This window comes from Theropithecus gelada, chromosome 11 (genome assembly GCF_003255815.1).
Source record: "Theropithecus gelada isolate Dixy chromosome 11, Tgel_1.0, whole genome shotgun sequence".
In the NCBI taxonomy this organism is placed as follows: domain Eukaryota; kingdom Metazoa; phylum Chordata; class Mammalia; order Primates; family Cercopithecidae; genus Theropithecus; species Theropithecus gelada.
This window is the reverse complement of record NC_037679.1, coordinates 71,705,079-71,728,042: the sequence shown is the minus strand read 5'-3', so window position 1 is coordinate 71,728,042 and position 22,964 is coordinate 71,705,079. Positions and strand designations below refer to the sequence as shown.

The 22,964-nt window shown below is 42.3% G+C and overlaps 1 protein-coding gene across 2 annotated transcripts in view; it reads right to left on the bottom strand.

Moving 5' to 3' along the window:
• Positions 1–22,964, bottom strand: part of RPH3A (rabphilin 3A) — a 338,247-nt gene that overhangs the window by 267,395 nt on the left and 47,888 nt on the right. The window lies entirely within an intron of this gene.

Below are 22,964 nucleotides of genomic sequence, written 5' to 3'. Positions count from 1 at the left end.
GCCTCAAACTCCCAGGCTCAGGTGATCCTCCCACCTCAGCCTTTTGAGTAGCTGGGATTACAGACATGTGCCACAACACCCAGCTATTTTTTTTTTTTTTTTTTGTAGAGATGGGTTTCACTATGTTGCCTAGGCTGGTCTCAAACTCCTGGGCTCAGCGATCCTCCCACCTCAGCCTCCCAAAGTGCTGGGATTCCCGGAGAGTGAGCCACCACACCTGGCCTAATCAGTAATTTTATCTCTGAGAATGTCACCTACAGAAACAACCCTAAGTCAAAGGAAAACAAAAGCATTTTGCACAGTATGTATACTGAGAAAAATGAAAAGCAACCTAAATGCCTGTTAACTGGCAAATAAGTACATTCCACTCAGTGGAACATTATTCAACCATAACAAATTATGTATGACACCTTTACGGGAAATATTTATGTTATCAGGTCAAGTAAAAAAATGGAATATAGAATTGTATATAGTATATGTAGTGATCACAGTTGTGATAAATTAAAAACTAAGCATATAAAAATACCAGTGGGAAATACACTAAAACATTAACAGTGATTGTCTCCATCTGTCTCCTCAACTGTATTTTCCAGATGATCTACAATGATTATAGACATATTCCTTTCAACATAGAAGAAAACCAAATTGATTTTTTAATATATTTTATAATGTCAGGAAGAAACATAGTCTGAATTGCCTCCTCAAAATGAGTCTAATATTCTAAGACTAAGAGCAAGAATAATAACAGGAATGATAACAACTAACATGTATCAAGCATTTACTACATGCCAGGCACTTTTCAAAGCATTTGACTTTGATTCACTCACTTAAGCTTTTTCCCATTTATTCTGTTGCAGCTGCACCCACCACCCTCCTTGCTATTCCTCAAACTGTTCGCTGCCTCAGGGCCTTTGCACCTACAGTTCCCTCTGCCTGGAAGAGCTTTTCCCTCCTCTTCCCTCCTTTGTATATCCATATGACTCACTGTCTCCACATCTTTGCTCAAAGGAACATCCCTAGAGAGGCCATTCCTGACCGTCAAACCTAAAGCAACACACACACACACACACACACACACACACACACACACCCTCTCTAGCCCCACTACCCTGGTTTATTTTTCTTCATGGCTTATTCTGTTGATTGCAGCATGAAATTTATTCATTTATTGCCTATTACCCCCATTAGAACATCTCTCTGTTTTATTCACTGCTGTCTCCAGCACCAAGAATAACACACCTATCACACAGTAGATATTCAATAAAAGATAACTAAATATACCCCTAAATATAACCATCCTAGGAAGTAGTTACCTTTATTCTCCCATTGTACAGATTATGAAACTGAGGCATAGAGAGACTAGGTCAGGGTCACATGGCCAGTAAGTAGCAGAGCAAGGGTTCAAATGTACAGTCTGGCTCCAGAACTCAAATTCTTAGCCAACAAATGGCTTGAGGTGGGGTTGTAATCGTCATGATATTGATAAAGATGGGACAGATTTTTTTAAAGATATCTCCAAAAAAGACAGGCCAAGGGAAATATCACTTTGGTCCATTAAGCATAAAATGTGGGTCTTCAATCCAGAAAAGAAAAACTGGTTTGTGCAAGTGTGATACAGCTCGCCTCCTTTGATTCTTAGCTGTTCTGTGCTCTGGAAAAATAAACCTAAGCTAATCTGTGGCTAAATTCACACTTCAGAGTACCCCCATCACCTTTAAGATTAACGCAGTCCAAAAACTGTGGGATGCATACCCTCCAGTGTTAGCGAAAGAGACCATGCAGTTAGGACCAGCCCATTTACAAGGTCATCTCCACATCGGTCATCAAACCAACCCTGTAAGTTGGGGACTCTCACCAGGCATCAGCAACACGAGGACAGGGACTGTGTGTCTTGTTCACTGTTGAGTCCCAAGCCCCTCAAGTGTCATCTGGCAAACAATCAGCAAACAGTGAGTATTGAAAAGTGGAATTAACATTAGGGATGGAAAAATGGAGGCTCAGAGAGGGGACACCAGTTTTCCAAAGTCACACAGCTAGTAGACAGGAAACTGTCCAACCTCACTGTGCACATAATCATTTTGAGACTGAGAAAAGGGAGGCTCCCCAAACCTGTTTGGTGATGTACTGGTCATGAGAGGTGGCTGGGAGAAGTGTGAGCGGCTGAAAGCCTCCAACTACTGCACTTTTCAGGGTCCCTGATGACCCACAGCCTGTGATATGTGAGTGGACGTTTGCCAGGGTCTTTAGAGAAAGGTATTTTTGCTCTTAAAAAGAGGCACACAAACGAAAATGGAGCCTCTTCCATGGATGGACATTATATTACATCTGAAAATAACATCTAGAACTGAGAGAGCTATCTTATCACCATTAGGGCTACTTACTGACATTAAGATGACAAAGGAGAAATATAAGGAGAACGTTGGTCTTGGTGAAGTTGTCAAAGCACTGGATTAATCCTGGAGTCACTGTTACATACGATAATAACTTTTTCTTTCTCATTTAAGCCAATTAAATCAGGATACTTTTTCTTTTGGTCACATCAAAAGCATCCGGTGCATACAAATAGCTACCATTTAATGAGCATTTACTATGTGCCCATAGCACATGGCACCTGCAACTCTGCCACCAGACTAAATGGTGTACGTTTCTTCTCAGATTTAATCCAGTGCAATCTATGAGGCAGATACTGTTATTAACCTCATTTTACAGATGAGAAAACTGAAGCTCAAAACAATATGAAAATCAACCAGAGTCCCATAGCTAGTGGCAGAGCTGGGATTTTAACGTGGGATGGTACCCTTGTGGCTTACCACTCTTCTATAAAACCGCCTCCTATGGCTGTCTACCGGCTGTCCGCTCCCATCTCTGCCCCCATTCAAAACGCCACTCACATTGACAAATTGATTCAGAGAGCAGCTGCTGCACCCACGAACTTATGAATCAGATCTACTAGAAGCGATTGCAATCTTTGAACAATTCTGTGAAGATACTTAAGAGACATCCTATGAAATCCAAAGCAGATGTGATTTACCACCAAGGATGGAAATTCAAGCTCCAGATGGAGTAGAAAGATGAAATTGGCAAAGGAGAGCTCACTTTGCTTTGAAACACCCTACACCTGCCTCTCTAAAAGCAAGATCCTAATTTAGTTCAAGCACTGCTTGCAGAATTTTTTTTCTTGTGATAATCTTAAAACACAGTGGTAAGTGCTCTGCTCCAGTGGTTCAAGCACACATTTCAGAGAACAACAAATTTTCCTGGCAATAAACTGAGAAGATACATAACGTGCCTGGATGATTTATACCCCAGAGAATCAGAAAAAAGCCACATAGATAAGGACACAACCAAAGAAACCGGCAGACATTTAACGAGACCAAGTGTGCTAACTCCAAACAAAGCAAAAACTCATACATAATGATGTTGGACAACATGACCCTTTGTTGTAGGGGGAAAAATCCAGGGTGGCATACGGTGTGATACTAAAATCAATGTTGCCTTGTGGTTTGGTCTAGTAACTATCATTTCAAACTCTGGATCTCATTCATAAAGTTTATTTATTTACACAACTTTCACCGTATCTGTTTGACTATCAGTCAGAACTCTCCAGCTTATAGCTGAACAATACTCAACTTTTAAAGTTTAAAAAAATCAAACGAAAATTTATTGTCCTTGACATAATGCCTGGGAGTCTTTTGCTTCAGGTACAGCTGCATCCAGGCACTCAAATGATGTGATCAAAGCTTGGTCTCTCCCCAGGGCATGACTCTGCTTTTCTCTGTGTTGACTTTATTTTCAGTTTCCTTCCATGTAATGAGCTGCAGCTATTCAGGATAACACTGCTTTTATTATATAGCTATAAAGCGAGTTTCTTCCCCACGCAGGTGAGTTTCTTGTGGATATTGACCTCATCTACATGGCAGCTAAAGATGAGGATGAGTAAGGACTGAGCAAAGCTGTTAAAGATGGTTATTTGAGGATCTTTGGTGGAGTTCAAGAGATCAAAAGAATGAGCTAACATATGAAAGTACCTGGCATATAGTAGGTGCTCAATAAATGTTTCTCACTGTAGCAGAGATGGAGGGTGTTGCACCATATCTTCTATGTACTCATCAAATGGCATGCACCTGTGACTGCCTGCCCCAGGTGGGTTTTTTTGGCCCATTTGCAGGGTAGATCAAAAGTGACAGGGCATTCATGCCATCAGGAGCAACCCAGTCCACAAGAGGTGAGTGCTGAAGGACAAACTCCCCTCAGGTAGGTTAACTCTGTAGCTTGTGTTCTGCACCCTCTCCCAGCGTTCCCCAGCAGGACTGAACTCCAATCACCCACAGTGCAAACAGGCTCAATCTGAACAATATCCTTCATTTTATTTATAGATTTAGAAGGTACGTGTGCAGTTTTGCTACATGGATATATTTCCTAGTGAAGTCTGGGCTTGTAGTGCAACCATCATCCAAATAGTGTACATTGTACCATTAGATAATCTCTCATACTTCAGCTCCCTTGCACACTCCCACCCTTCCAAGTCTCCGGTGTTTATTATTCCACTCTCTACGCCCACGAGTGCACATTATTTAGCTCCCACTTAAAAGTGAGAACATGCAGTATTTGACTTTCTATTTCTGAGTGATTTCACTTAAGATAATGGCCTCCAGTTCCATCCACATTGCTGCAAAAGGCATGCTTTCATTCTTTGCATGACTGAGTAGTATTCCATGGTATATATACCATGTTTTCTTTATCCATTCATCTGTTGATAGACACTTAGCTTTTGTGAATAGTGCTGTGATAAACATACAAGTGCAGGTATCTTTTTTCTTTAATGATTTCTTTTCCGTTGGATTGAAATCCAATAGTGGGATTGCTGGATCAAATGGTAGTTATATTTTTTGCAGAACAAAATCTGTTGACTTTCTTCCCCTCCCTGTCTCACCTCCCAACTCCCTGACCTGTGTTTTCTGAGATCACCTGCCAAATAAACCATTTGTACCCAAATTCTTATCACAGAATGTGCTTCTGGGGAAACCCAGGCTAACACAAACATGAAGGCAAACAGCCTAGAGTCATAGAATTTTACACTGAGATGAAAGTGAGGCTGGATTTTAAGCCTGGTGTAGCAGAAACTATGTCTTCTCTTTATTTCTCCACTGCCAGAGCAGTGGGCACACAGAGATGTTGGCTAAATGAATGAACAAAATATTTTAAATTATACTGAAATACAACACAAACACACACATGCTTAACTCTAGCTTAGCATTTACCTAATCTGGATTTGACTTCTGCATCAGCAGCTGGGAGTTACTGGTTAGGAAATTAGGATAATAGGATTCAGGGAGGGATGGAAGTAATGAATTGGGAAACAAGACACATGAGTCGTGGTTCTATCCTTGCTACCCACTGGCTGTGGGACCTCAGGTGGATGATCCAAGCTTCCAGACCTCTTCATCCTCATATGCAAACTGGGTACAACATGTTGGTTAAATGCACAGATTTAGGAGCCAGGCTGCCTAGATTCAAATCTCACCTTGGCCACCGACTACCAGCGTGAGTTCAGGCAAGTTACCAAACCTCTCCTGAGTTTAGTTACTCTAGTACAGGGTTTCTCAACCTTTAGAGCTATTGACATTTTGGGCCAGATAGTTCTTGGAGGGGAGGGGCGCTGTCCTGTGCATTGCAATACATTCAGCAGCATCCCTGGCCTCTATTCACTAGACGCCAGTAGCACCCATATTGGAGACAACCAAAAAATATCTCCAGACCTTTCCAAAGGTACCCTGGGGGAGATATCACTCCCAATTGAAAAACACTGCTAGAAAATGGAATAATACTAGAACACACCTTATGGAATTGATGTGAGGATTAAATTAAACAATTGAAAGTCTTAGAAGAGTGCCTGGTACTTAATGAATACTGGTTGAGTGGATGATTATTATTATTATTATTATTATTATTATTACTTATTATCATCTGCCCTATCAACATTTACATATAAATTGTGGGCAAAAGGAGCTAGTGTAACTCAAGGTTAAAAGTGACTTTGAGGCACCCATTTTGACTCTGATTGCAATTGACCAACTGAAAAATATAGAATTAGGAAGACCCAAGGTTGAATTCCAACACTGCCACATACTGATTGTATAGAATTGCCAGATAAAATATAGGATGTCCAGTTAAATTTAAGTTCAGTTACACAACAAATAATTGTTTAGTATGTCTCCGAAGATTTCATGGGATACACTTAAACTAAAAATATATTTGTTATAGAAAACTCAAATCTAGCTGGGTATCCTGAATTTTTATTCACTAAATCTGGCACCCCTATAAATGTATGACTTTGGACAATTTAACCTCTCTACACTTTAGTTTCCTCATCTGCTGAGTGGGGATAAAACTTCCTACCTCATAGAGTTCTTGAAAAAATTGGAAAAAAAATAGTAAATATGCAGTTTAGCCCAGGCCTACAGTAGGCATGAAATAAATGGTAGTTGTCTGAATTATATATGCAGGGATTTTAAATGCTATGTTTGTTATTTACAAAGAAGGTGAGATCCTTGAGAACAATGCTGTCTCGTTCTTTGCTGCGTCTCCAGCATATAGCAGGCTGCAGGAATAGCCTGCACTCAGGAGCCAAACACCCTGGACTGAAGATCCCAGTTCCATCATTTAACTAGCTGTGTGACTCTGGGCAAGTCACTTAACCTCTCTGTGCCTCGCCTGAAAAATAGAAATAATATAACCCACAGTGTAGGGTCATTGCAAAGATTAAGTGAGTCAATCATTAATACAGAATGCTTAGAAAAGAGCCATGATCCTGTTATGTGCTCACTAAATCTGGAAGGAAGGAAGGAAGGAAGGAAGGAAGGAAGGAAGGAAGGAAGGAAGGAAGGAAGCTACACTTTTACCACATCTCAATCTATAGAAGGTCCACCTACCTCTTTCCTAACAAGATAGTTACAAATCTCTACGATTTCTAGCACTTCTCTGACATTAAGATTCCAACCTTAAGCTGGGTGCAGTGGTTCATGCCTGTAATCCCACCACTTTGGGAGGCCGAGGTGGACGGATCACTTGGAGGTCAGGAGTTTGAGACCAACCTGGCCAACATGATGAAACCCTGTCTCTATTAAAAAGACAAAAATTAGCCAGGTGTGGTGGCGTGCACCTGTGATCCCAGCTACTCGAGAGGCTGAGGCACAAGAATCACTTGAACCTGGGATGGGGAGGTTGCAGTGAGCCAAGAATGCACCACTGCATTCCAGCCTAGATGACAGAGCAAAACTCTGAAATAAATAAATAAATAAATAAATAAATAAATAAATAAATAAATAAAATTTTAGAAAGATTGCAACCTTCACATCTGACCACATTTAACACCGTTTCTGATCCAGGTCACTTAAAGCATCCCATTCCAAGCAATAGCTAGGATCCTGAGATAGGCTCAATGGAGCAAAATTAGCAAACAAGCAATATTTTACGAGAGAGCTTTGAATTTAATAGAGCCAAGGAGCAGGCTGACTGCAAGCAGCAGAAGTTAAATGGTGACCTTTTCAAAATTTGCTTTCTGTGATGCAAATGCTAGCGTATGGCTGCAATCAGATGTTTATCATGTCTGATTAGGAGATTTATGGCCACATAATTCTAAAAGCACAGAAAACAGACACACACCCTAATTCACCTGTGCCCAATTTCTTAACCAAGCTTCTTAATATTTGGCTGTTCAATGTGACCCAACCATTTTCCATGCCCCAGACACACAAACGTCCTATTAAGAATGACTGCATTTCCACTGCAGTTATTTTTCCCACCTTCTATGCTGGGAAGTGGGGAGGAGGGAAGATGCTGAAGGAGAAGGGAGCTGGCAAAGAAAGGAGAGAAAAATCTAGAGCGTTGAGGAGGAGACATCAGAGACTAAAGGATTCTCACTTGTCATGTTCATCATTCTTCACACTCCTCCACTCCATGCCCCCTAGAGAATTTCAGGAAGTTATTGAGATTTGCAAACGGTATTAAATTCCGTGGCCACAATCCCCTACCTCTGCAGAACTTCCATGCACTCAGATTTTTCTGACAGTTGATTCAATCAAAATTTAGTGAACTAAGCATCTATTGCTCCAAACTGAGATGCTGTTCAATTCAAAAAATATTTACTGGGCATCGAGTGTTCCAGGGTAACTGTCCTGAGAAGAAGAAAAAAGAAGTGGGTGTAGAGGAGAAGACAGGGAAAGGAGAGATGAAAGGATGGGGAAAAGAGGGGATGAAAGGAAAGGAGGGATCATTAATGAGCCCCCTAGTTATTAAAGACTGTGTAGTACAGTGGTTAAGGTCACAGCCAATGCCCTGCTGCTTTTTTTTTTTTCTTTTTGAGCTGGAGTTTTGCTCTTGTTGACCAGGCTGGAGTGCAATGATACTATCTCAGCTCACTGCAACCTCTGCCTCCTAGGTTCAAGCAATCCTCCTGCCTCAGCCTCCGGAGTAGCTGGGATTACAGGCACGCATCGCCATGCCCAGCTAATTTTTGTATTTTTTTTCTTTTTTAGTAGAGACGTGGTTTCAACATGTTGGTCAGGCTGGTTTGGAACTCCTGACCTCAGGTGATCCACCTGCCTCGGCCTCCCAAAGTGCTGGGATTATAGGCGTGAGCTACCACACCCGGCCAGTCAGAGCCCTGCTTTGAACCCCAGCTCCACTATCCCCCAGCTGTATGGCCCTTGATGAGTTACCTACCCTCTCTGAGCTTCCGTTTTCTCATTTGTACATGGAGATAACTGCCCAGAGCTGCTTGAGCTGTTGTGAGGATCCAACTGTGTGCTTGGCACATGACTCAGTACCCACCAACAGGTAGATGTCACCTCTGTTACCAGACGTCATGCGGAACACTTTGGGGTCTCATCCTCACCTACCCCTGTGAGAAAGGTGTCAGTCTGATGTGTACAGATCAGGTTCGGGAGCTGGAGCAGATGATCAGGACTCAGCCCTTTGGTGTCTTTCAGCCATTTCCAGCTGCCAATATCTGCATCTCTGTGGGGGGAGGGGGGCTCCCTTCAACTTTTATAAGTTCCAGGGTACATGTGCAGGTTTGTTACATAGGTAAACATGTGCCATGGTGGTTTGCTGCACAGATCATCCCATCACCTGGGTATTAAAACCAGGATCCATTAGCTATTCTTCCTGATGCTCTTCCTCCCGTCACCTCTCCCCCTGACAGGCCCCAGTGTTACCTCCATCCTTTCATGTGTCCGTGTGTTCTCATCGTTCAGCTCCCACTTATAAGTGAGAATATGCAGTGTTTGGTTTTCCGTTCCTGCGTTAGTTGCTAAGGATAGCAGCTTCCAGCTCCATCCGTAGCTCTGCAAAGGACATGATCTCATTCCTTTTTATGGCTGCATAGGATTCCTTTGTGGGGCTTTTTATAGAACCACGAAAGCCTCTCTGGCTGTGCAAACAGAACAGGAAGTACCAGAGTGTAACACAGCCCCCAGCCCCACCCAGGAGGTCACCTTCTACTTACCAGTCCCCTGCCTGCTCTGGAGGCCAGCGTAATGATACACCCATAAACCATTGGCCTTGGAGTCAGTTTCTTGGGAGACCCCAAAAGAAGACAGAGGCTCAGAGGGATTGAGGCAATTGCCCAAATACACACAACTATGAAATAAAGGAGGGGAGGGGTTGAACAAGATCCATCACACAGGCTTGGATCACTTACCATCTGATCTCCCTAAAACCAATGACCTGTCAATGCTTAGGAAGAAAGCGCCAATCAATGGGAGTTTTCCTGGGCACCCAGGAAAGGGAAAACCCTGCAGACCTCGGCCATAGTCTCCTCCTATTCCTCTGATGATAGATTGCAGTTTCTCTGCCATCTCAGGTTTCCTCATCTAATATAGGACATTCTGCCTTCTCTATCTCAGGATACTTGAAGAGATGATTGAGGGAGCATTTCTAGAGACCTTTCTCCAAAACAGTGGTCCTGTGAGAGGTGGTGTAAAACATAAAGGGCTGAAATAAGGTGGGGGCAATTCTGGGTTTGTTAACCCATTCTGGGAGCCTCACAACATCATTAACGTATTAAAGGCTCTGAGAAGTCCTGCAGAAAACCACCCTGTTGACCATAAAACACTTTTTGAATTAATTTTCAAGATCCCCGTAGAAACTACTGTTCCATAGAACACATTTTGGCAAATACTAGATTAAGAGTTGATTAGAAATGTAGTATTCATCTCATTTACTGTGTAGGATTTCATTAACTCAGACGGTTATCTAATTAAGGTGTGTGGATATGGCCATTGGGATAAGATATGCATAGGTATAAGTAACACACCTGGTGACAAGTAGCTATCTTAGTCCATTTGTGTTGCTATGCAGGAATACCTGAGGCTGGGTAATTTATAAAGAAAAAGGGTTATTTGGCTTATGATTCTGTTGGCTGGAAGAATGGGCATCTGGTGAAAGCCTCAGGCTGCTTCCACTCATGGTAGAAGGCAAAGGAGAGCTGGTGTATGCAGAGATCAGGTGGTGAGAGAGGAAGCAAGAAAGAGTGAGAGGGGAGGTGCCAGGATCTTTTTCAGCAATCAGTTTTCGTGGGAACTAACAGGGAACTCACTTACTCCCCTGCCCCAGGGAGGGTATTAATCTCTCTTCATGAGAGGTTCACACCCATGACCCAATCACTTCCCATTAGGCCCCACCTCCAACCTTGGGGATCAAATTTCAATATAAAATTTGCAAGGAACACACATCCCAACTATAGCAGAAGCCAACACCAGCTAGAGCTGCCCAGGAAATATTATGGTACCAACTGGCGAACACCATCCATATCACGAGATGACAAGAATTCAAAGGATGTAAAAGAACCAGGTGGGGCCCCTGGAAAGGGGTCCCCAGAAGCTTCCGCCTTCGGGCTCTCCTTATCACTGCTCTTGCTGTTGATCCTGGGTTGTGTGATATAATGCAGGACGTGGTGGAGCAGAGGGGAAAATGGAAAAGGTAACATAATACGGAAAGGGGCCTGGCTATGGGAACTACAGGAAAAGTTGATTTATTCAGCATTCAATCCTGTATCTCCTCAATTCACTCCTTCATTGCATTTTATTCCTATTAGCATAATATGCAGAGTATTTCCAAACATATATAACCATTCATACTTATGTCTTTATAATCCTCCAAGCCAATATATTGTGTATGTTTATTGCTTATCTGAACGTATTTCTCCCTTCTAATACAACAGATTTCCCTTCAGCATGATCCTCCCCAATCCTCCCCACAAAATACCTATTCATGTCTGGGAGGAAGTAGGAAGGAGAAAAAATTAAACAACATTGGGCATGAGTTCACCACTGTTGAAGCTGGGTGATAGGTACTCACAGACTCATACTATTTTGTCTACTTTTGCACATGTTTGACATTGCCCATAGAAAAAGCATAAAGTATATATTTAAATGAGAAGCACATTGGGGAGGATTATGCTGAAGGGAAATCTGTTGTATTAGAAAGGAGAAATATGTTCACATAAGCAGTAAACATATACAGTGTACTGGTTTGGAAGATTATAAAGATGTAATTATGAATGGTTATATATGTTTGGAAATACTCTGAATATTATGCTAATAGGAATGAAATGTAATGATGAAGGAGTGAGTTGAGATACAGGATGGGAAGAGGAGGAGGAGGGGGCTAGAAGGGATTTACATTTGGGGTTCAAAAAAATGGGGTGGAGAGTCTGATGGAGGCTGAGCCCCACAGGCATTACTCCCAGTTGCCCTCCAGATGGGGGCCCCTCCTCCACATGTCAATGACAGTAAGCTCTATACAGATTTTTTAAATATAGTAACTGGGGCAGAGCGCCTGAGCTAGTGGGTGTTTTGGGGGTCTTCTTGGGAGAAGGTCTAGAGTAGAGTGTGTGAAAGGGTTGAGTATACCTCAGAGAACATGATCATATGGCATATTGAGGTCTACCTCAAGCCCCTACACTCAAGAACGTCCCAGGCATTGCTCTCTGGCACAGTTGTGATCACTGTAGATAAACTAAGTGTGGCAGATGGCAAATTATCTCCCAACCTGCGTTTTCTACTTTTTCCATAGCCGTCTTTCTCAACAGAAGCATTGTTGGTATCCTGGATGGCACAATTCTTCATTGCAAGCGAGTGTCTCACGTAGTTTAGGAAATTTAGCACACCGGGCCCCACCCATCAAATTCCAAGAATGTTCCCCAGTCATCATGAGGACCAAAAATGCCCCTGCATATTTTTAAATGTTTACTAGGAGGGTAATTTTGCCTCCAGTTGAGAAACACTGTTCTATATAAAATGTTTGGGTGGGCACAAATTCACCTAGCCAGACATTACATTGTTAGCCCTCCATGTAGCTAGATGTGGCCATGTGACTGAATTCTGGCCAATAAAATGTGAGTAGAAGTGATATGTGGGATTTCTGGGTGCTATTTTTAAAGGATAGTGGGTGGTCTCCATTTAGTCTTCCTCCTTCCCATTGGCTGGAATGTGCATGTGATGGCAGGAGCTAAAACAGCCGTCTTGGACCATCAGGTGAAAGTCAAATGTTTCAAGTGCTAAGCAACAAGATAGAAAGAGCTTGGCCATTGTGGAGTCACTCTACTGGCCCTGAACTATTTACCCAGATTGCTATATTAGAGAGAAATAAGCTTATATCATGTTTAAGACACTGATTTTTTTTTAATTAAATGTTTGTGAATCCATATTACCTACAGTGTTCTACCTGGGACATAACAACCTAGGATGACAGAGCTCATTCTTCTGGCAGATTTTGTAAGTTGACATGGGTTACTAACATTAGTGGCACCTGCTGCACCCGATATTTTCCCTTGTTGCTGCCAAAGAGAGTCAAGTCATACAGGAAGAAGAAGAACAAGTCAACTTACGCACCCAGAGCCAGGTCTATAAAGTCCATTCCCTCATAGGCCTTACTTTTCCAGTGTTCAGCAAGTAGATGGAGCTCTGTCCTCCTTACATTTACTCCCCTCCCTCCCCAACCCGCCAAAGATGCCAGTACCGCAGGGAATCACTAAAAGGGGTAGGAGATAGGAGCAATAACAAACATCATTATATTTTCTACTAAATTCAGTGTTTCCCAATATTCAGGCAATCATAAACCTCTCTTGCATTTTTTGTCATGTCTGTGTATAAAAATAACATTAATGACCACCTACATTTACACGGCATTTAACTGCACATCAGGCACTATTCTAAGTGAACTTATATAATCCTAATGAAGATCCTATGAGTTAGAATTATTATCTTCATTTTACAAATAATGAAACTGAGGCAAAGAGAGTAAAGAATACACAGCCTGTAAGTGGCAAAGCTGAGATTCAAACCCAAGCATGCTGACTCCAGAGCCCAGCAGTTAACTACCAACTACATTGCCAGGATATTACCTAGTACATAGAATACCAAACAACAGCCCATAGGCCAATCCAAACCCTGTTTCTGTAAATAAAGTTTTATTGAAACACAGCCACACCCACTTGGTTACATATTTTCTATGGCTACTTTCATATTATAGTGGCATAGTTGAAACAGAAACCATATGGCTCGCAAACCCTAAAATATTTACTATCTAGTGCTTTACAGAAAAAGTTGGCTGAACTCTGACCTACTGTATTATTTATTAGTTTTCTTAGATTAACTTATTGTACTCAAATAAAATTCTCTTAAAGGAAAATTTCATATCACTACCATAAATGGAAAACCAATATTTGCTGAAAGGAAGAGGAAAAAAATGTAAAAACAATGGAAACAAAATAATGTAAAATTCTAGCTAAATATTTTCACCTCCTCCCAGGCTCTGAGTCTAAGATTCTGTCTGTTTGCTAAAGAGAGGGATTGGAGCAAGTGTTAGAGATCCACAAGCACACAGCTGAGACTTTGTTCATGATCTCATCTGGAAGATTGAAAAAGATGGAAAAGAGGATCCACCTTTCTCTATATGACTCACAAGATTACGTAATGCTGTGCCCCCAAATTGTTGCAGGTACCATCAGAAATCATCTGGAATACTACAGATGGGACAACATCCTGCATTAAAGCAGATACTTATCACATGAATCACCAAAAGAGCAGTGATGGACATACATGTCATCCATTCAAAATAGTGACTTTTTTTTTTTTTTTTGAGATGGAGTCTCGCTCTGTCACCCAGGCTGAAGTGCAGTGGTGTGATCTCAGCTCACTGCAACCTCTGCCTCCTGGGTTCAAGCAATTCTCCCGCCTTAGCCTCCCAAGTAGCTGAGACCACAGGCGCCTGCCACCACATCTGGCTAACTTTTTGTATTTTTAGTAGAGACGGGGTTTCACCATATTGGCCAGGCTGGTCTTGAACTCCTTACCTTGTGATCGACCTACCTCAGCCTCCCAAAGTGCTGGGTTTACAGTTGTGAGCCACTGCGCCTGGCCGACGCGTTTATTTTTTAAATTGGCATTAAACAAGAGCCTTACTGTCACCCCTGAGAATCATGTTCTTAGGGAAGAATAGTGTTTGCTTCCCATCTTGACTTAGAACTTGAAAGCCATCTCATGGTCAGAAAATTAGAGACATAACCTCAAGCAGTGCTGCAAGTCTAGCAGGGGAAGATAACAGAGATTTTAAATAACTTGCCCAGGGTCACCTGGCTAAACCAAGATCCAGACCTCAGTCTCATTCCGGGTTTTGAAATATTCATAAATTCTGACTTTCAAGAAACATGTCTCCAAATTCAAAAGAAGTAAAGATTTACCAGCATTTAACAAAAACCTGACTGTCTTATTCCATTTTTCTGTTGCTTATAACAGAATACTTGAAACTAGGTGATTTATAAATAAATTTTATTTCTTAAAGTTATGGAACTGAGAAGTTCAAGGTTGAGGGGCAGCATCTGGTGAGGACCTTCTTGCTGATGGGGACTCTCTGCAGAGTTCCAAGGTAGACCAGGGCATCACACAATGAGGGGGCTGGGTGTAGTAATGTGTCAGCTCAGGTCTCTCTTCTTCTTCTTATAAAGCCACCAGTCCCAGTCCCTTGATAACACATTAGTCCATTAATCCATTAATCCATGAACAGGTTAATCCATTCATGAGCCCTCATGACCCAATCACCTCTTAAAGGCCCCACCTCTCGATACTGCCACACTGGGGATCAAGTTTCAACATGAGTTTTGGAGGAAACAAACACTAAAACCACAGCAATAATTATTTACAAAAACAAAATTAAACACAACAATCACTGTTTTGAAGGATGACTCATATAGATTGTTATCTTTTTTGTTTCTTCTTGTTGTTTTTAGAGACAGGATCTTGCTCTGTTGCCCAGGCTAGAGTGCAGCAGCATGATCATAGCTCAAGTGAACTCCTAGGCTCAAGTGATCCTCCTGCCTCAGTCTCCTGAGTAGCTGGTACTACAGGCATGTGCCACCATACCCAGCTAATTTTTTTTTTTAATAGAGACAGGGTCTCACTATGTTGCCCAGGCTAGCCTTGAACTCCTGGACTCAAGTCATCCTCCTGCCTTGGCCTCCTATAGTACTGGGATTACAGGCATGAGCCACCACACCCAACCCCCTAAATCCAGTTTTTGAACATAAACTCCTTACTACGGCCTGCAAGGTTCCACAAGTCTAGGCCTGCCCACCTCTCAGACTTCACCTCTCACTTCTCTCCTTTGTCCACTATGCTCCAGCCACACAGGATGACACTTAGAGGGGGCTGTCCAGTGCACTAGATGCCAGGAGTACCACCCCCTCAGTTGTGACAATCAAAAATGTCTCCAGGCATGGCCACATGCCCCTTGAAGGAGAAGGGACACAAAAATGCCTCTGTGGTATCTTTTCTTTATCCCAGTGAAGGATATGTAAGTCACTAAAGCCACCCTGTGGAAAGCATTCTAAATATGCACTCTCCTTCGAGGACAGTGGGTTTGTCACTTGGAGGACCCCTTGTGGTTTATTCACTAAGATGGGCTTGGAGTGTGCAAACTTGAACCCAGGCTGGAACAGAGTGGAACTGCTTGGTATCAGAAAGGGTGAGGAAGTGCTCTTATAAATGGGAGCTGAATAATGCATGCAATGGACAGAGAATGTGGAATGCTAGACATTAAAGACTCAGAAAGATGGAGGAGCACAGAAGGAGGGTGGGTGATGAGAAATTACTTAATGGGCACTGTGTGAGTCCGTTTTCATACTGCTGATAAAGACATACCTGAGACTGGGCAATTTACAAAAGAAAGAGAGGTTTAATGGACTTATAGTTCCACGTGGCTGGGGAGGCCTCACAATCATGGCGGAAGGCAGTGAAGAGCAAGTCATGTCTTACAGGGATGGCAGCAGGCAGAGAGAGAGAGCTTGTGCAGGGGAACTCCTCTTTTTAAAAACCATCAGATCTCATGAGACTTATTCACTGTCATGAGAACACTGCAGGAAAGACCCGCCCCCATAATTCAGTCATCTTCCACCAGGTTCCTCCCATGACATGTGGAAATTGTGGGAGTTACAACTCAAGATGAGATTTGAGTGGGGACACAACCAAACCATATCAGGCACAATGCATATTATTCAAGCAACAGATACATTAAAAAGCCAAGACTTCACCATATGCAATATAGCCATGTAGTTAAACTATATTAGTATCTCCTTACATTTATATACCTTTAGGCCAGGAGTAGTGGCTCATGCCTGTAATCTCAGCAATTTGGCTGAGGCAGGAGGATTGCTTGAGCTCTGAAGTTCAAGACCAGCCTGGGCAACATGAGGAGACCCTATCTCTAAAAGAAAAAATTAAAAATTAGCCAGGTGCAGTGGCACAGAGCTGTGGTCCCAGCTACTCAGGAGGCTGAGGCAGGAGGATCGCTTGAACCTGGGAGGTCAGGGCTGCAGTGAGCCATAATGCCATGATCACATCACTGCGCTCCAGTCTCAGTGACAGAGAGAGAGCCTGTCTCAAAAAAAATGTTTTAAATAAGAAAATGTACACTTTTTTGTTAAAAGTGGATTTGAACTTCTGAGAAAAAGTTAGAGGAATTAAAAGGCTAAATCGCTTACCCCATTGAAAAAGAGAAACTCCATGGCAGTTAGTTCCAAAGAGGGCATCCATTCCTTGTTCTCCAAGGAGGACAATAGAAATTGCTGATGAGGATTTTTTTTAATTGTCAAAACACTTGTGTGCAAGACAAGCCCTGCCTCCATTTCACTATGAAATCTTCAGCAAAGTCCACTTTGCTCAATAGTGTTTTTGTGTGACAAGATTCTCTTAAGGACCCTGTAGAGGTGTAAAGTTTTGTGTCCAAGGTTGTCTCAAGATTAAAGCAGAGACCACATGAGCACAGGCAGAAGCCACAGGACAAGGGTACAGCTGCCATCTGAGTTACCCACTGCGCACCTGTAAAAACTCTACAGATAGATGCAAGCTGGGAGACATGCAGCCCCATATCACCCTGTTTCCCCTACCTGGAATATTTTCCCCTCACCCCCAACCTGCCCATCTGATCCTCACACCTGCCCATCTGACTCTTAATTAGGCTAGCTGGGTGTCAGGGTTAGCCTCATCTCCCACCCCAGGGACTTAACCCACTTTATTATATTCACCTGTTTAATGTTGCTCCCACCAACCCATCCCACAGACAGTGAATGGCAGCAAGAACTGTACCTGTCTTATTCCACCACAAAGTCCTCAGTGCCTAGAACAGTGCCCAGCCCAGAGGGAGCCTTTAACAACTATGTATTGAGCAAATGAGTTCTAGATTGACCTGAATTACAGGAGATAAAGAAAGCAAAGGGAGTGGATGGCTACTGGTGCCCTGCCCAGAATCTCTTTATCCCCAGCTGCTGTAAAGCACTCACAGTTCCACCCTTCTCCAAAGAATTGGCCTTAGCCAGATGAAAACCACTTTCCCCAGGAGGCTCTGCCCTAACCTACCCGTAGGGCAGCCAGTAATTGATAGACACTGTGGTGCAGAAGGCTGTCCTCCTTGTCTCAAGATGACACCAACTCCATGGTGCAATTTATGCTCCAGAGTTCCCCCATGGCATCAGGCTGAAGTTATCTCCACCTAAGACCACATCTGTGCTTAGCATTTTTTCTGCCCTCTCCTGCTTTTCTCATTCCAGTTCTTCTGAGAACTCTCCCTCAATAAATCACTTAAACAAGAATTCCAATCTCAGAGAGCCTTAAAATGGGAATAAATCATTGTGAGTTTCAAGGAGTTGAAAAGATATGGGAAAGGCATCTCAATACTACCTAATACATACTGAGGCTCAATAAATATTTATGAAATGATTGGATGGATGGATGAATGGACAGATGGATGGATGGATGGATGGATGGATGGATGGATGGATGGATGGGTGGATGGATGGATGGGTAGATGGATGGATGAATGCGTGGATGGGTGGGTAAATGAGTAGGTGGGAGGTGTTTGGATGGATAGATGGATGAATGGATGGATGCATGGATGGATGGATGGATGGATGGATGGGTAGATGAGTGGGTGGGTGGGTGGGTGGATGGATGGATGGGTAGATGAGTGGGTGGGTGGGTGGATGGATGGATGGGTAGATGAGTGGTTGGGCAGATAGATGGACAGGAGGATCTATTACCCTATGAAGACAAAAGCAAAACATATTGACTTCACATTGAAGGGAGCGATAATAGATCATCAGATGGACCTGAGTCTGAATCTTTCTCTATATCTTTCTAGTTGTGTGATCTTGGGCAAGTTACAAACACCTCTGAGCCTAAATTTACTCATTTGTAATATGGGGGATATTCACGACATCTACTTTACAGATTGTTATAATAATCCAATGATTTAATGTTTACATAAAGATGTTAGCACTGTGCCTGGCACATAAGGGCTTGATAAATAGCATCTACTATTTTTATTAATACTATCATTTTTATTATTATTATTGACCCAATTAAAAGTGAAATACATTGGAAGGCCCAGGTGGGAGGATTCCTTGAAGCTAGGAGTTTCAGAGCAGCCTGGGCAGCATAGTGAGACTTTGTCCCTACAAAAAAAATTTAAATTATCCGGGTGTAATAGTGTGGACCTGTAGTTCCAGGTACTGGGGAGGCTGAGGCAGGAGGATTGCTTGAGCCCAGGAGGTCAAGGCTGCAGTGAGCTATAATCCTATGATTATGCCACTGCACTCCAGCCTGGGTGACAGAGGAAGACCTCATCTCAAAAAAAAAAAAAAAAAAAAAAAAAAAAGAGAATTCCCCCCTTGTGTCGTAATAAAGTTAAACAAACAAAAGAAAGTTAAAAAAAAAAAAAAAAAAAAAAAAAAAAAAAGCAAAGTGCATTCCCCTGTTGTGTCGTAATATAGTTAAACAAGCAAAAGGTAGTTTAAAAAAAAAAAAAAAAGCAAACACCAGTAGCTAATTGTTCAAAGGGGAGAGATTAAGTTCAAGAAAGCGAGCTTTTTCTTGTTTTGGTGAAAATTAAACCCGACACGAAAAAGCAGGTTAATTTATTGGAGGAAAGAAAAAAGTAACGATCTCATCACGGGGTGATACCCTATCTGAGGTCTGTGAGCCTGGGGCCTCCCGAGAAGCATTTATCAATGAGTATTTTCACAACCTTTTTTACCTACAGCCAATCGATAAGTGTCTCCAGGTCCCTCTCTGGTTTGTGATTAGTTGTTTTCATTATTTCTGGTTTGCTAGATGCAGATGGGTCTGTGTGGCACCGTTTTTACATTATCCCCAAACACCAAGAATTAATAGCATAGAAAGTTCTGAAAGTGTGAGACAATGGGGCAAATGCTTTTCTCCCATTGGATCAAGCAAAGATACACACGATCCACTGCTTCTCCTCTGACCCACACCCATGCTGCCACCGGGTCCAAGGCACCACTGGGAGCCTCTTCCCTGGTCTCCCTGTTTTTTCCCTCACCCACTGCTGCAAGTTCCCCTCACAGCAGACACAGGAATCCCATTCAAATGTAACTGAGATCATATCACTCCTCTTCTCTAAAACCTCCTCCCGGCTCCTCTTTATTTTTTTTAATTTTTAATTTTTTTAGAGATGGGGTCTCACTCTGTCACCTTTGCATGATCACAGCTCACTGCAGCCTCAAACTCCTGGACTCAAGGATCCTCCTGCCTTGAGTAGCTGGGACTACAGGTGTGCACCACCCTACCCCGCTAATTTTTTTTTTTTTTTTTTTTTTTGGTAAAGACAGGTCTTGCAATGTTTCCCAGACTAGTCTCAAACTACTGGCCTCAAGCAAGCCTCCCACTCCAGCTTCCCAAAGTGCTGTGATTATAGGCATGCCATGGGTCCCCTTCGTAATCAGAGGGACAACCAAAGTCCCACGGTGGCTCCAGGGCTCTTCCCAATCTGCCCCATTTCACTGACTTTGTCTCTCATTACTCTCCCCTCTCCTTACTTGCTCCACCACCATGCAAATTAGCTTCCTTGCTTTTACCTAAACGTTTCAGGCAGACTCCAACCTCAGGGCCTTTGCACTTGCTGTTCCTCTGTACAGAACACTCTTCCCTTGTTATTAACATGCCTCACTCTCAAACTTTCTCCTGGCCTCTGCTCAAATCTCACCTTGTGATATGGGTTTGGATTTGTGTCCCTGCCCAAATCTCACATCAAATTGCAATCCTCAATGTTGGAGGAGGGGCCTGGTAGGTGATTGGATCATGGGGGTGAATTTCCCTCTTGCTATTCTCATGATAGGGAGTGAGTTCTCGCGAGATCTGGTTGTTTAAAAATGTGTAGCACCTCCTTCTTTGATCTCTTGCTCCTGCTCCAGCCACGTAGGACGTTCCTGCTTCCCCTTTGCCTTCTGCCATGATTGTAAGTTTCCTGAGGCCTCCTCCCCAGCCATGCTTCCTATGCAGGCTGTGGAACCATGAGCCAAGTAAACCTCTTTTCTTTATAAATTACCCAGTCTCAGGTAGCTCTTTATAGTAATGTGAGAAGGGACTAATACGCCTTGTTAGGGAAGCCTCCCCTGACCTCCCTCCCTAAAATAGCAGACATACCCACACCTCACCCACAGTCTACTTCTCCTTTCTCAGTTTTATCTTTCTCCATAGCATCCCATATAATATGTTCATCTCCCCCAATAGAATGTCAGCACTGGAAGAGCAGGGATCTTTCTCTAGTTTGTTCTTGCCAGCTAGAAGAGTGTCTGGCACAACAAATAAGTGCTATACTAAATATACTATATGATATAAACATAAAGAGTATTGACACAATATATAATATATAATATATACTGTATATTATATGTATGTATTATATATGTAATCATATGATATTGCAATTATGCTGCATATAACATCATAATGAAATATTATTAAATATTTATATATGATAATTTATATTATGTTACATATAATATATAGTACATAATGACATGGGTAATAAATACTATATATTACATAAAACTATAGCATATGTTATAATATAATTATATATTGCATGTGATAATATAAATGTATAGCGCATAATACAAATATTTTTTAAGTAGTTGCTCAGTAAAGAGTCACTGAAGGAAGTAATTGGCCAGGCACAGTGGCTCATGTCTATAGTCCCAAGGCTTTAGGAGGCCGAGGCACAAGGATTGCTTGAGCCTAGGAGTTCAAGACTAGCCCAGGTAACATAGCAAGACCCTGTCTCTACAAAAAAAAAAAAAAAGAAATTAATGTTAAAAAATAGAAAGATACATGAGAACTAAAACAGAACAGGCTGAGGAGGGCCAGAGATGACTAGCAGAGAGTTGGCCCTGGGTGATGGCAATGGAGGTGGTAAGAAGTGCTCAGATTCTAGACATGGCTTAAATGTGGAGCAGACAGGATTGGTTGATGAATTGGATGTGGAGTAGGAAAGAAAGAGACGAATCAAGGATGACTCCAGGTTTGGGGTCTGAGCAACGGGAAGGATGGAGTTGCCACTCAATGGCATTGGCAAGACCATGGAAGGAACAGGGTCTGTGTCAAGAGACAGTGAATATCAGGAGTTTGGATTTGAACATGCTAACTTTGAACTTCCTATGAGACATCCTAGTGGCGGTGCTGAGTAAGCAATTGGCTGTGCAGGTCTAGAGCTTAGGGGACCCGCCAGGCTGGAAATAGCAAATTTTGAAGTCATATACACTGAGATGGCACTTTAAGTCAAATGTAGGTGGAGAAGGATGGAAGGACTCAGTCCTAGGACATGACACTGTTTAGAGATGGAAGGAAAACTAGGAGAATGTGGTGTCCTGGAAGCCCAGTGAAAAGTCAGTGAGTATAATGAGCATTTGTAATTAACCTGCTCAGTATCCACACCTCTTCTTCCAGAAACTGCCCCTGATTTTCACTTGGATATCTACCCCAGCCCTGCTTGGACCATGTGATCTGCATGTGGCTGTATGCTCAGTTCCAAGCATACAGCACCATGAAAACATGTTGGTTTAGGGATATGCAGGTGACTTCAGCCAAGCCAATCAGAGTGAATTTCAGGACCACTGCAGGAACTACTGGGAAACATTATTTTCAAAAGGATTTGAATGTTGCAGTGAAGCAGAAGTTGCTGGCAATCATCGCACCATCATAGGGGCAGCTTGTTATCTGTAAATGAAGCCCACACAAACAAAGCAAAGTCTGGAGGTGAAGAAAGGATCTTGGTGACTTCACTTGCTACCTGGATCAAGCCACACCTGAAGCTTGAGGTGTCCTAGACTTTTTAGTTATGTGAACTATTTAGCTTTGCCAGTTTGGGTTGGACTGTTTTGGTAACTCGGAAAAAAATAATTCTGACGAATTCAGAAAGGGAATTGATAAAATCAGTAGGGTATATTTATCCAATAGAATATTTTTATGCCACTAAAAAGAATTAGGTAGATCACTACCTGTTGATCTGGAAATATGTCCATGATTATTAATAAGCAAAACAAGCAAATCAGACTTCATATGCACTAGGATGTCTATAATAAAAAAAAAAAAGACAATAACAAAGGTTGG